The sequence below is a fragment of the Sesamum indicum genome, linkage group LG8 (assembly GCF_026168435.1).
Source record: "Sesamum indicum cultivar Baizhima isolate 11 linkage group LG8, ASM2616843v1, whole genome shotgun sequence".
In the NCBI taxonomy this organism is placed as follows: Eukaryota; Viridiplantae; Streptophyta; class Magnoliopsida; order Lamiales; family Pedaliaceae; genus Sesamum; species Sesamum indicum.
In genome coordinates, this window is record NC_142664.1 from 29,530,881 (window position 1) to 29,542,618 (window position 11,738).

General features: G+C 34.7%; 1 long non-coding RNA gene across 4 annotated transcripts; it reads right to left on the bottom strand.

The window, feature by feature from the left end:
• Nucleotides 1-6,821: 6,821 nt before the first annotated feature.
• On the bottom strand, nucleotides 6,822-11,520 carry LOC148787353 (uncharacterized). Of its 4 annotated transcripts, none has more exons than XR_016067027.1 (5): nucleotides 11,216-11,520; nucleotides 10,803-10,931; nucleotides 10,439-10,521; nucleotides 10,229-10,306; nucleotides 6,822-9,458 (listed from the first exon to the last, which is right to left on the bottom strand). It is a non-coding gene; the product is annotated as an uncharacterized LOC148787353 (long non-coding RNA). The 4 variants fall into 4 exon arrangements; XR_016067025.1 differs by having other exon boundaries at nucleotides 10,229-10,294; nucleotides 10,803-11,009; XR_016067024.1 differs by having other exon boundaries at nucleotides 10,803-11,009.
• Nucleotides 11,521-11,738: the final 218 nt, after the last annotated feature.

The window sequence follows — 11,738 nt, forward strand, 5'->3', positions numbered from 1 at the left end:
AATTACTCATGGAGTTACATGAAAGCTTTGATTATGAAAGAAGCTAGATTTTGATGCAAGAACCTTTGGCAGATTTAGAGCGAGCATTCTCCATGGTTTTCACGGTGGAGAAACAAAGGCAGGTTCACACTGATATGGGAGAAGTCTCAAGACAAATGGTCTACCAGCTCATGTTGAAAGATAACAAAAAGGATGTAGGAGATATGTTCTCAAACAGGAGGAAACCATATTTGAATAAACATAATTTGTTGCGCACCTACTGTCATAAACCTGGTCTTACATAAGACACATGCTTCCAGGTTCATGGAGAGCAAAACTGGTACAAGTACAAGTAGAAGGAACAAGCAATCGAAATTTTGTTGCTGCAGCAACACTGGATGAAAGGGCAACATCTGTAGATACCACCACTACCGAACTTTGCTTGTCACAAAATACAGAAGAGTTTGCTGGTAATACCTCTGGACCATCTGAAAATGATTCGGACTGTTGGATAATTGATTGCAGGGCTACTAACCATATATGTGAAACATTCAACTTTTTCATTCATACACTAAGCCTCCACACACCAAATACATTCACTTGCCTGGTGGTTCCATGAAGCTTGCATCATACGTTGGCATTGTTCACTTAAATGACCATGTCACACACACGCAAGTCTTTATATTCCTTCTTTCTCTATCATCTTGTTATTTGTCAGCCAGTTATGTCATCACAATGCTTATACTTTTCAGTTCCCTAAAGCTAAGTGCTTATTGCAGGACCAAGTTACGAAAGGAGCTTGGTTGAAGGGACTGCTTCCAAGAATCTCTACATTGTTAGACAGAGCCTTAACACATATGCCTTTCCTCCCTCTGTGCATTGCAATATTGTTTGTTCTAGCTCAGTTCAATGTGATGTACAAACCTGGCACAATAGGCTGGGACATTCTTTTAAACGTAATGAAACATATTCCAATCTGTGCTTTCACTATTGTCGATCTTGATGTACCCTGTGATGTGTGTCACAAAGCCAAACAAACTAATGACATTTCTTTCCAGTGAATCACAATCTGAAACACCCTTTCATCTTATACATTTAGATGTTTGGGGCCATTATACAACCTATACAATTTCAAAGTGCAACTATGTCCTCACAATTCTAGATGATTATAGCCGCTCCTTGTGGACTTACCTCTTGAGACACAAATCCTAAGTTGCTTCCACTCTCAAGTATTTCTTCTCCATGATCAATAACCAATTTGCCATAAATATAAAAGTCATAAGGACGGACAATGGTTCTGAATTCCTCAACAACGACTGCCACACTCTTTGTCAAGATCTAGGTGTCATCCATCAAACTTCTTGCACATATACACCTCAGCAAAATTGGAGAATTGAACGCAAACATAAATAACTTCTAAATATTACTAGAGCCTTGCTATACCAACCCTCCTACAGTTTCGGGGTAATTCCATTCTCACAGCAACCTACTTAATCAATAGAACACCTTCAAAGCTCCTCCACTAGAAAACTCTCTTTGAACAATTAATAGATCACAGTCCCTCTCACACTCATCTCTGTGCCTTTGGTTGCCTTTGCTATGCCAGTAATGTAGATCCTCACAAGTCTAAGTTTCATCCTAGGGCTCTCAAGTGCATTCTGTTAGGGTATGCCATGACCTAGAAAGCATATAAACTCTATGACTTGGATAAAAACCGTATTATCATCTCTAGAGATGTTCACTTCCATGAACATTACTTTCCTTTTTCTACCCTGTTTCTCTCTCTTCTCTTAGTCTCTGTCCTTTTTCTTTAGTTCCCCCTCATACTGATGATGCTCTCTGTGATCCTACTGCACTTTTCACCCATTTCCCGCAGTTCCTCTGACTCCTATGTCCCTTCTGTTTCTCCTCTTGCTCCTCAACCACCTGCACCTCCTCTTCGTCGTTCCACCAGAAATACTCAATGTACTCCTTGGCTTAATGATTTTATATGTTCTGCACATGTACCTCCTTCTTTACACTCCACCACTCCTGCATTTAAGTTGTTTGTAGCCTCGTTATCTGTTTTGTAGGAGCCCAAGTCTTTCTTTACGCCATCCAGCATGAGGAATAGCGGGAGGCCATGACCAATGAGCTGCAGGCCTTAGAGCACAACAACACTTGGAAGCTTGCCCCTTTTTTGCCTGGTAAACGGGCAATTGGTTGTAAATGGATCTTCAAAGCAAAGCTTAGAGATGATGGCCAAAACAGTTTTAGAGAAAAATTATATATATACAAACAGGTGTGAGAGTAAATAAAAAGAATGTATTTTTTTAGGGGAAATTATTGTAATAATGCAAAGAAAAAGAAAGTTACAAGAGTGGGGTGGTTTTGGAGGTGTTTAAAAAGTAGGCAGCAACACTGCTGCTATTTTTTACAATTATACTGTTTTTTTAAAATTCTTAACAAGTAAAAGAATATTATTTATTTTAATTCTTAACAAATAAAAGGATTTATGCTATATTTTGAACAGTTACAAAACATAAAAAATAAAAAATAAGATAGAATTATGGAACAATCACATCATTATGGGCATCAACTGTGGAGTGTTAGGCTGTGGCCCAATGCTAGCAATTTTCAGCCCACATGCGATAATTGTAAACTAGCATTCCACCTTTGAAAATTAGTATTTTCAGCCCAATTTAAGGAATGTTATTTGTTCCAACGTGGCTTTATTTGCTTTTGATTTCTTAAATCCGATTGTAATATTTCAAAAGATCGTTTCGATTGCTTGAAACCAAATATTTTTCCAACATAACCTTTCTCCTTATTTTGTATTAGTAAATAAATAAATTAATATTATACTAATATTATATTACTGTATAAAAAATTTTAAAACCTTATTAAAAAATATCTTATCAAACAAGAATAAGAAATTTTCTTGGTAATAAAAATATTCATTAAAATGAGTATTGCTCATTTATTTTAAATCGTTTATTTTAAATAAAATTCCTAGCAAATTAACAACGTTGAAATGTTATTTGCCTATTTATTTTTAAGAATATAGTGTTCATTCTTTAATTAGTTTAGAGAAATTAGGAATTAATGGCAAATAATTTTCTTCTTTGACAGAGTTTTGCTCTTATGTCTTTTCACAATAGGACTGAAACACTTAGACTATATTTGAATTGATGGATTTGAAGTTTAGATTAGTGTTTATATATTATTCATATTTTATTTATTTTAAATATTTTGGAAGTGACTTTGTCACTTACAACATCGAGGATGATCCGATAACTTTCAAAGATGCTATGGCTTCTTCAGAAGCCAAGCAGTGGAAAGAAGCTGTTAAAAGTGAGATGGACTCCATTGTTTCTAATGGAACGTGGGTGCTAGTCGATCTTCCTCCGGGGTGTACTACTATTGGGTGTAATTGGATTTTTAAAAGGAAACTGAAATCTGATGGGAACCATAGATAAGTTTAAAGCCAGATTGGTGGCTAAATGGTTTAAATAAAAGGAGGGAATAGACTATTTCGATACCTATTCTCCGGTAGCTCGATTGACTACAATCCGGGTGCTTATAGCAATTGCTTCAGTGTATAATCTCCCATTTCATCAGATGGATGTGAAAACAACCTTCTTGTATGGTGAACTCGAGGAAGAGATTTACATGGAACAGCCTGAGGGGTTTGTAGCTCATGGTAACGAGCATAAAGTTTGTAAACTTGTTAAGTCTCTTTATGGACTTAAAACAAGCACCCAAATATTGGCATGAAAAGTTTGATAAAACTATTCTTGCGTTCGGCTTCACTGTAAATGAGAATGATAAATGCATATACTGCAAGGTTAAAGGAGATAAAATGATAATTGTATATCTGTATGTGGACGATATTCTATTAATACAGTCATGTCTAGATATTAATATCGAAACCAAGTCATTTTTGAAAAATAAGTTTGAAATGAAGGATATGGGTGAGGCTAATGTGATTCTTGGCATCAAGTTGACTCGGTCAACTGATGGAATAACCATTTCTCAGTCTCATTATGTTGAGAAGATAATTGAGAAATTTAGTTATCAAAACAGTAGAATTGCTAAAACACCATATGATCCTTCTGTAGCTTTATTCAAAAATAAAAGTGGTGTTTCGGTTGCACAGCTAAGGTATTCCCAAATTATTGGGAGCTTACAGTATCTGGCAAATGGCACGAGACCAGATATATCTTTTTCTGTCTCTAAGCTGGCTAGATATACTAGTTGTCCTGACAAAACTCATTAGGGTGCCTTGGATAGAGTACTAAGGTATCTAAAGGGCACGGTGTCACTGGCCATACATTATGGCAGATTCCCTGTTGTTCTTGAGGGATATAATGATGCTAGCTGGATAGCCAAAAACTCCGGGAGTAATAGGTGCTCAGGATATGTTTTTACCTTAGGTGGGGGCGCAGTCTCCAGGAAGTCTGCAAAACAGACTTTGATAACTCGGTCTACGTTTGAAGTCGAGTTATGTGCGTTAGATACGAATGGTACCAAGGCAGAATGGCTATTTTGGTTGTTATCACAACTTCCCGTTGTAAATCAGCCTCTTTCACCATGATAGCCAAACTACAATAGCAAAGGTGAGGAGTCGTAAGTACAATCAATAGACCAAACGACACATCCAAGTTAGACTAAAATCTATAAGGGCATTAGTGTCAGATAGAGTAATAGGCATTGACTTTGTGGCAATAAAGGACAATGTGGCTGATCCTTTGACGAAAGGATTGAATCTGTCGCAAGTTCATAAGTCTAGATTGGAGATGAGATTGAAAACCTATGAGTGATATATCTACGACGGCAACCCAACCTTTTGAGTGGAGATCCCATAAAAAAAGTTCAATGTGGTATCAACAAGTCGTAAGGGTATGTTAGAGCACCAAATAAACTAATACTTTGTATCTGGAGTCTATCCCCTAAAATTCTAGAAGGTGCTGCTACTGCAAGTATAGTAATAGTTCATCTCTGAATGGGGTCAAGTCTTATAAGACGAGATGCTAGCAGTGCATCCCTGGAGACGCCCAACTAAGTGAATGTCGTTATTTGGCCGTAACTAAGGAATTGGGTTTTTCCTGAAAGCATTCATGAACAGGATCAAGACACATGGCCTAAGTGTCAACCCTAAAGATCAACACAAAGCTGGTTGCTCGTTGTTACTGACAGACGTTGTCACACTCACAGGCTTAAATTCAAGGCTTAGTTCCATTTAACCTGGTGACAACTGATGTTAGATAACTTTGACAGTGGTTCAAACTGAAAGGTACCTTTGTTGAAAGCAAGTCATGGAAACTTGAGTTCAAATCTATGAGTTTGTGGGGGATTGTTGAATTTGAATTTTCAAAAGCAGAAACCCACAGATTTGTAACAGCAGCACCAATTGAATTCACCTTCAATTTTCTTCATTTCATTTGCTATTGAATGTGATTGATTGAGGATCAAAAACCGCAAAACCCATTTTCAATTGTTGTTTTCAATTTACAATTTGAAAAAGAAATTGAATTGCTGCTTTCAATTTGCAATTGAATATGAGTGTAACAACAATTTCTTTCTTCATTGCTGATTCATTTCGCACGGTTTCTTGTGGGGGGAGATTAATTGCCATTATATTTTCTTTTATGGCTGTACTTTGGGCATGCCTATATAAAGGCATGCCACTTCCCATTTGTAAAAACACAACGACAATCACAATCTCTCTTCCTTTGCGAACTCTTTCCCTCTCTTTCTCGATTTCTATCATTCTTTAAAGATTTGAGCGATCAAGTTTTGATTACGAGCTTTTGAGTGTTTGGTCGAGGTGTTTTTCGGTATAGTGCTAAAACCAAAAGAACTGTAACCGTCTTATCCTGAGAGAAATTACGTTGCACCCGGTGCACTGCTGATACGAGGCGTATATTTTCTTCAAGGCAAGCAGTAATTCTGCGATTCGGTTAAAATTAACGATTTCAAAGTGGACTGAAAATTGTTACGATACGATTCTCGTTGTAAGTTTTCAATTTAAATTTCTTGTCAGAAATAGCATTTCTAATTGCTTTTTGTTATTTGTTCCAACGTGGCTTTATTTGCTTTTGATTTCTTAAATCCGATTGTAATATTTCAAAACATCGTTTCCATTGCTTGAAACCAAATATTTTTCCAACATAACCCTTCTCCTTATTTTTTTTAGTAAATAAATAAATTAATATTATACTAATATTATAGTTTACTATATAAAAAATTTTAAAACCTTATTAAAAAATATCTTATCAAACAAGAATAAGAAATTTTCTTGGTAATAAAAATATTCATTAAAATGAGTATTGCTCATTTATTTTAAATCGTTTATTTTAAATAAAATTCCTTGTAAATTAACAACTTTGAAATGTTATTTGCCTATTTATTTTTAAGAATATAGTGTTCATTCTTTAATTAGTTTAGAGAAATTAGGAATTAATGGCAAATAATTTTCTTCTTTGACAGAGTTTTGCTCTTATGTCTTTTCACAATAGGAATAAAACACTTAGACTATATTTGAATTGATGGATTTAAAGTTTAGATTAGTGTTTATATATTATTCACATTTTATTTATTTTAAAATTTACTATGCCAAGTAAATTATAATAAAAATATCTTCTATCAAATTAATTGTGTTAAAATATTATTTTGCATTTAATCTTTTTATTGGATATATAGTCTGTTTCCTACTTGGTCGTTTACTTAATTCATCCCTTGGACTTGATGTTGTCATGTGTGGCGACTTAACCAAATAATTCGAGTGAAGTTTGCTCCTCTCAAAATAAAACAAAAAAAAAACAGAAAAAGATAGAGAAGGTATAATAGTGCACATGAGAAGCAAAAGGAAAAAGAAAAATTGCTTGCTCAAAACATGGTACCGCATCAAATATTTACTTACAAGATAGTAGGAAACAACTACATAGGATCTCTAGGAAACAACTACATACTTTCTCTGTTTCTGGTTTCCTTAATATATAATTATGATCTAAGTATTACAAACATGCTTGGTTCTATTTACAGTAGGCAAGATTTACACCGACGGCGAACCCATCGACAAATCAACGAATGTGTTGTTAAGCAGACTCTTTCATTCAGATCATCTTCACCGCTAACTTAACTGCAAAAACAAAGAAGAAAACTTGAGCAAAATCAACCATATAAGAAAAGTATGCAACACATAATGGCATGTAAACTATAGGACAACCTATATCCTTCTCTGCCATTTCTACCCAAAAAGCAACCTTTGTCCCCATCCATTTCACCTCTACTGATTTTACCCCATATTTAAAAATCAAGAAATATTGAGACCATTTTATTATCCTTTGCATAATTCAAACCCAAAATTCGGACTGATTTCTATTATGCCTTCACGTTCTCAACATTCTAATAGGGAAAGCAATAGGATTATGAATTCCAAGGCCACTTTAAACATGACGGACGCAAGGCAGTTCGGAGTTGAGGCCTACACGAGAGATAATACTCCAATGTTTTTGTACATTTATTATTGGTCTGTTCATTATGTTAGCTTTTGGCCTCATGTTGCTTTTTCAGAACTTTTTGTTTGTCATACATTTGCATTTTTGTACAAATTTTACAAAAACACCATATATGTCCATATCATTGACATCTAACATTTGAAGGTGTATCACAAAAAAATTTGTTGAAAAATCATTATTACACAATCACACGAAATTCAGAAATCAAATACTGCATACTAAATTGCAAAACAGTCGAGATGCCAATCTCATTATTTGTGTTAAAATCACTTGTATATATATCTTAAAAGACTTTTATCATTTATCAAGATAAAAGATAGTGATGGATGCAATTTGCTAAAAAATAGTGTACTTTTTTGGAAGTCTAAACAAAGATGGTGATGAATGCAATTTGCTAAAAAACAGAAAACTTAATGCAGCTTAAAATTTTCCAAAGAGCTGCAAAAACTGTTTTGAATCCAATTCTTTTTTATGGAAATAAAAATCAATAAAAAATTTCCTTGAAAATCCAAAAACGTGACTTATTCATGCATTTATCAAAAATAATTAAATGAATATATGCCCATGAATAATCAAATACAAAAAATATTCTAAACGCTGTAAATTTATCTTAAATAATTTGAAAGAAATTACTGCAATTCAAGCTGATTTTGAGAATTAAAGAAGACCACAACTGATTTTGAGAATTAAAGAAGACCACCCACAAGAAAAACAAATCTTTGAGTCAAAGAGAACAAATTATTTTAAGAACTTTACGTGAAAACAAAAGAACACTTGACAAGGAAAACAAATCTTTTGGGCAAAAGAGAGAAACAATTTTCTAGTAATACATTTCAACTTATCAAAACTTTGTGTTCCTTAAAAATCATTGATGAACTCTTGAACGTACATAATAATACTCACAAAAGTTTTACCAAGTAATCTTGAAAAATATATTTTTAATTGGCATCTCGACAACTGTTCCACATTAGCATAGCATTTAATCCCAAAGTTCGCAAATAAAAAATAATTCATGATTGTATAATATAGATGTTCCAACATACTATTCTGTAATAAACATTCAAAAATAAGATGTTAATAACAAGAACTAACATGGTTTTTGTAAATCATACACAAATGTCAAACGTATTAACAACAAAAAGTTTTAAGGCAGCTCATGAAGAAAACCCAACATAATAAACGAACCAAAAATAAATTTACAAAAAGATGAGGTATTTGTTCTCTCATTAAGGTCTCAACTCTATACTTGCATCATTCACATTTTTGAGCAGCCTAAAAAATCCCTAATCCCATACTTTCCAAACCAGAATGGAGAAAGCACGGCTTTCCAAAGAAATCAGAGCAGCAAATTTTAGGTTTGAATTATACAAAGTATAAAATCAATGGTCTCAACCATTCTTGATTCCAAAATATAGGAGAAAAATCAGCAAAGAAGAATTGATAGGGGCCGTTGGTTGCTTTTCAGTTAGAAACTTGAAGAGAAGACTATGAAGATACGTAAGGCTACCATTAGGTTCTAAAATGTCAACAAATTCCCACACAATTCTTATCGATATGAGGTTATCTAGTTTGCGCACCTAATTGGCAAACCCAATTCAAACTCTAGCCTTCAATCTTTTAATAAACAAGTATGAAAAACCTATACTAACTTATATGCTTCACTTTAATGCATGTGGAGAATGATGTATCAGGTAGGGTGATGCCCTTTGCTAATTGAACGCTATATGTGTTAGGGCTAAAGAAAACCAGATATCACCTCCAACATTAGTTCAATATGGTCCAATTTTTATTTGAAAATCTCTTAAAATTTCACTTTATATGTACGGATAGAAATTCACCAATAAATAAATACTCACCTTACCTAGTCAATGGGTTGTGGGACCCAAAACCTATCGAACAATTTCACAATTTTAATGCAATTAGAAACAAACTTGCAAATAAATATGGGTTTCAGCGAGACTTCAGTGACGGCATTGCCTGCATCAAATTTAGAGTATAGTGCTTTTTTCAACAAATAAAACTTGCAAATAAAAGAATTGATAACAGCAATTCCGTGTGACTCTATTGAATCTCTGTACTTTGTATCAAGACAGAATTACGAACAGACATGGAAGAAAACAACATAGATACAACATTGTAGCACTCTCCAATTAAAAGGCATAAGAACAAATACCGCACTTGATGCACTTGAGAAAAGATATTTTGCTGGCCCATCAATTGAGCAAGTATCAATTGGTTTACGAAGTTCCAATACAGTCCAAAGAGGAAATTGAGATATTTAAAGTCAAGCTCATATTCAGCGAATCACATATATGCATTAAGAAAGAAGATAAGTGAACTTGATCGGCAACAAAGATAATAGCAGGAAAAACAAAGTGTTACTTACTGTTCCTAAAGTAGGTTCATAGTTGCTGATCTAAGTGAAGATACATGTGGGGTCCCATCAGTTTCAAGCAACTGTCTTATGCTAGATTGTGTAAGATAATCGACATGGTGTGACTAACAAAAATCATCATATTTCTAGTATAGCCTAGCCCCATATATCAACAACTGCAGCCAAACATTTTCAGAAACAAAGTCCCACGTAAACCAAGGATCATTGGCAGCAATTTATACGGATGGAAAATGAAAATCATGGCCAATACATTCACACAAGCAAAATATATTAACAACTGCAACCAAATATATTAGTAAATAACTTTTCTGAAACACAACATTCATGCAAGTTATAACATTGCTAGACTCACATTCTTTCCCAACCTAATGGTAGGGAAGATCAGCCAGCAGACAAAGATGACAATCCAATCCAAAGCCTGCAGGTTCTCCTGGCAGATTTGGAAAAACAAAGGTTTTGCCCTAGGAGTTACTATATCATTAACACTCGTGAAAACTTGATTCGAAACAATGATTAACGCATGCATTATTAACAAAGAACATGTAAAAGACCAAAAGATTACCAATTCAATGCCAGTAGTCTCGTCGATTCGAGTCCCTAAACCCAACATAAGTTTCGTTCCCACTCCATCTCTATACGAATCCCCTGTGAAAGCATTTGGATGCAATTAAATAACATTATAAGATGGGAAAAGACCAATGAAATCAGAGCCAAAAAGAAAAAAGGAAAAGCTAGACACAGAAAATGCAAGTGGAATAAGCAAAGCCAAATCTGCCTTCAAGAAAGAAGCTCTGAAAAACAAGACTGCCAAAAAATTGACCAGTTTGTGAGTGTAGGCAATATGTATTAATATCCCTCAAGACACTAGCGATCAAAATGACAACAGGATCACTACTGAATATAATCATATGAAAAAACAACCATACCCAAAGGGAAAAGCCTTCAAAACCTCCAATTCAGAGAGCCATCTTGCCTATTCTCTGAACAAGTTCTGATCCAGCAACAATGTCCACACCAGCATCCTTGTATGTAAGTCCCAGACACTTGTCCGCAGACTGCAGTCGTAATCCAAGACATACAATAGAGCCCATGTGTAATTGAAATTCAAGAACCTTGAAATAACAAATCGAGACCTTAAAAAAGACAAAAAGGAAAAAGAGTAAGGCCGTGTAATTTCACAATTCAGTGACACTGAAAAGTACTCGTATTAAATCTTCCGTTGGGAAGACAGACTTCCTTTAACCAAGATACTCTTAAGTTCACAATGCAAGAACCCATAATTCAAGAAACTTAAAAGAACTCTTATGCAATGAGTTGATGTCAGACTCTCAAGAAATACCTTAAGAAAGAAGAGATCGAGGCTGAGGGCAGTCGGCGGAGGCGGCCGGACGTCTGAGACGATGTTCAAAAACGCCGCTGTTAAAAAAGAAGGGCATGTCAATGTGAGCGCCCTCTTGCTTTTCTTCTGCACTATTTTTGATTTTTCAAAATCTGGTCGTGGATGTTCCTCTTATATAAATATGCGCCGGCGCGGGGAACACAACGGTAAAGCTTTTTTGTTCTTTTCTTTCTTGTAATCACAACGGTAAAGTTGGGAAGATTAGGTTTCACTGTGGTTTGAGGGTGAGAAAGTGACAGACCCGTGAACAAGATGATGATTTCAAGGGTAAATTGCATTTTTGCCCCTGTATTATCATCAAAATGCAAAGAACCCCTATATTAAAAAAAATAGGTTAAAAATTCGATGTTTTTATTAATCTTGTGTAGAACCTTATTCCTGTTAGGATCTGGCGAAGAGCGAGAAATATTAAAAAATGCTATATCAATACAATATTATATCATATGATATCAATTAGAAAAAT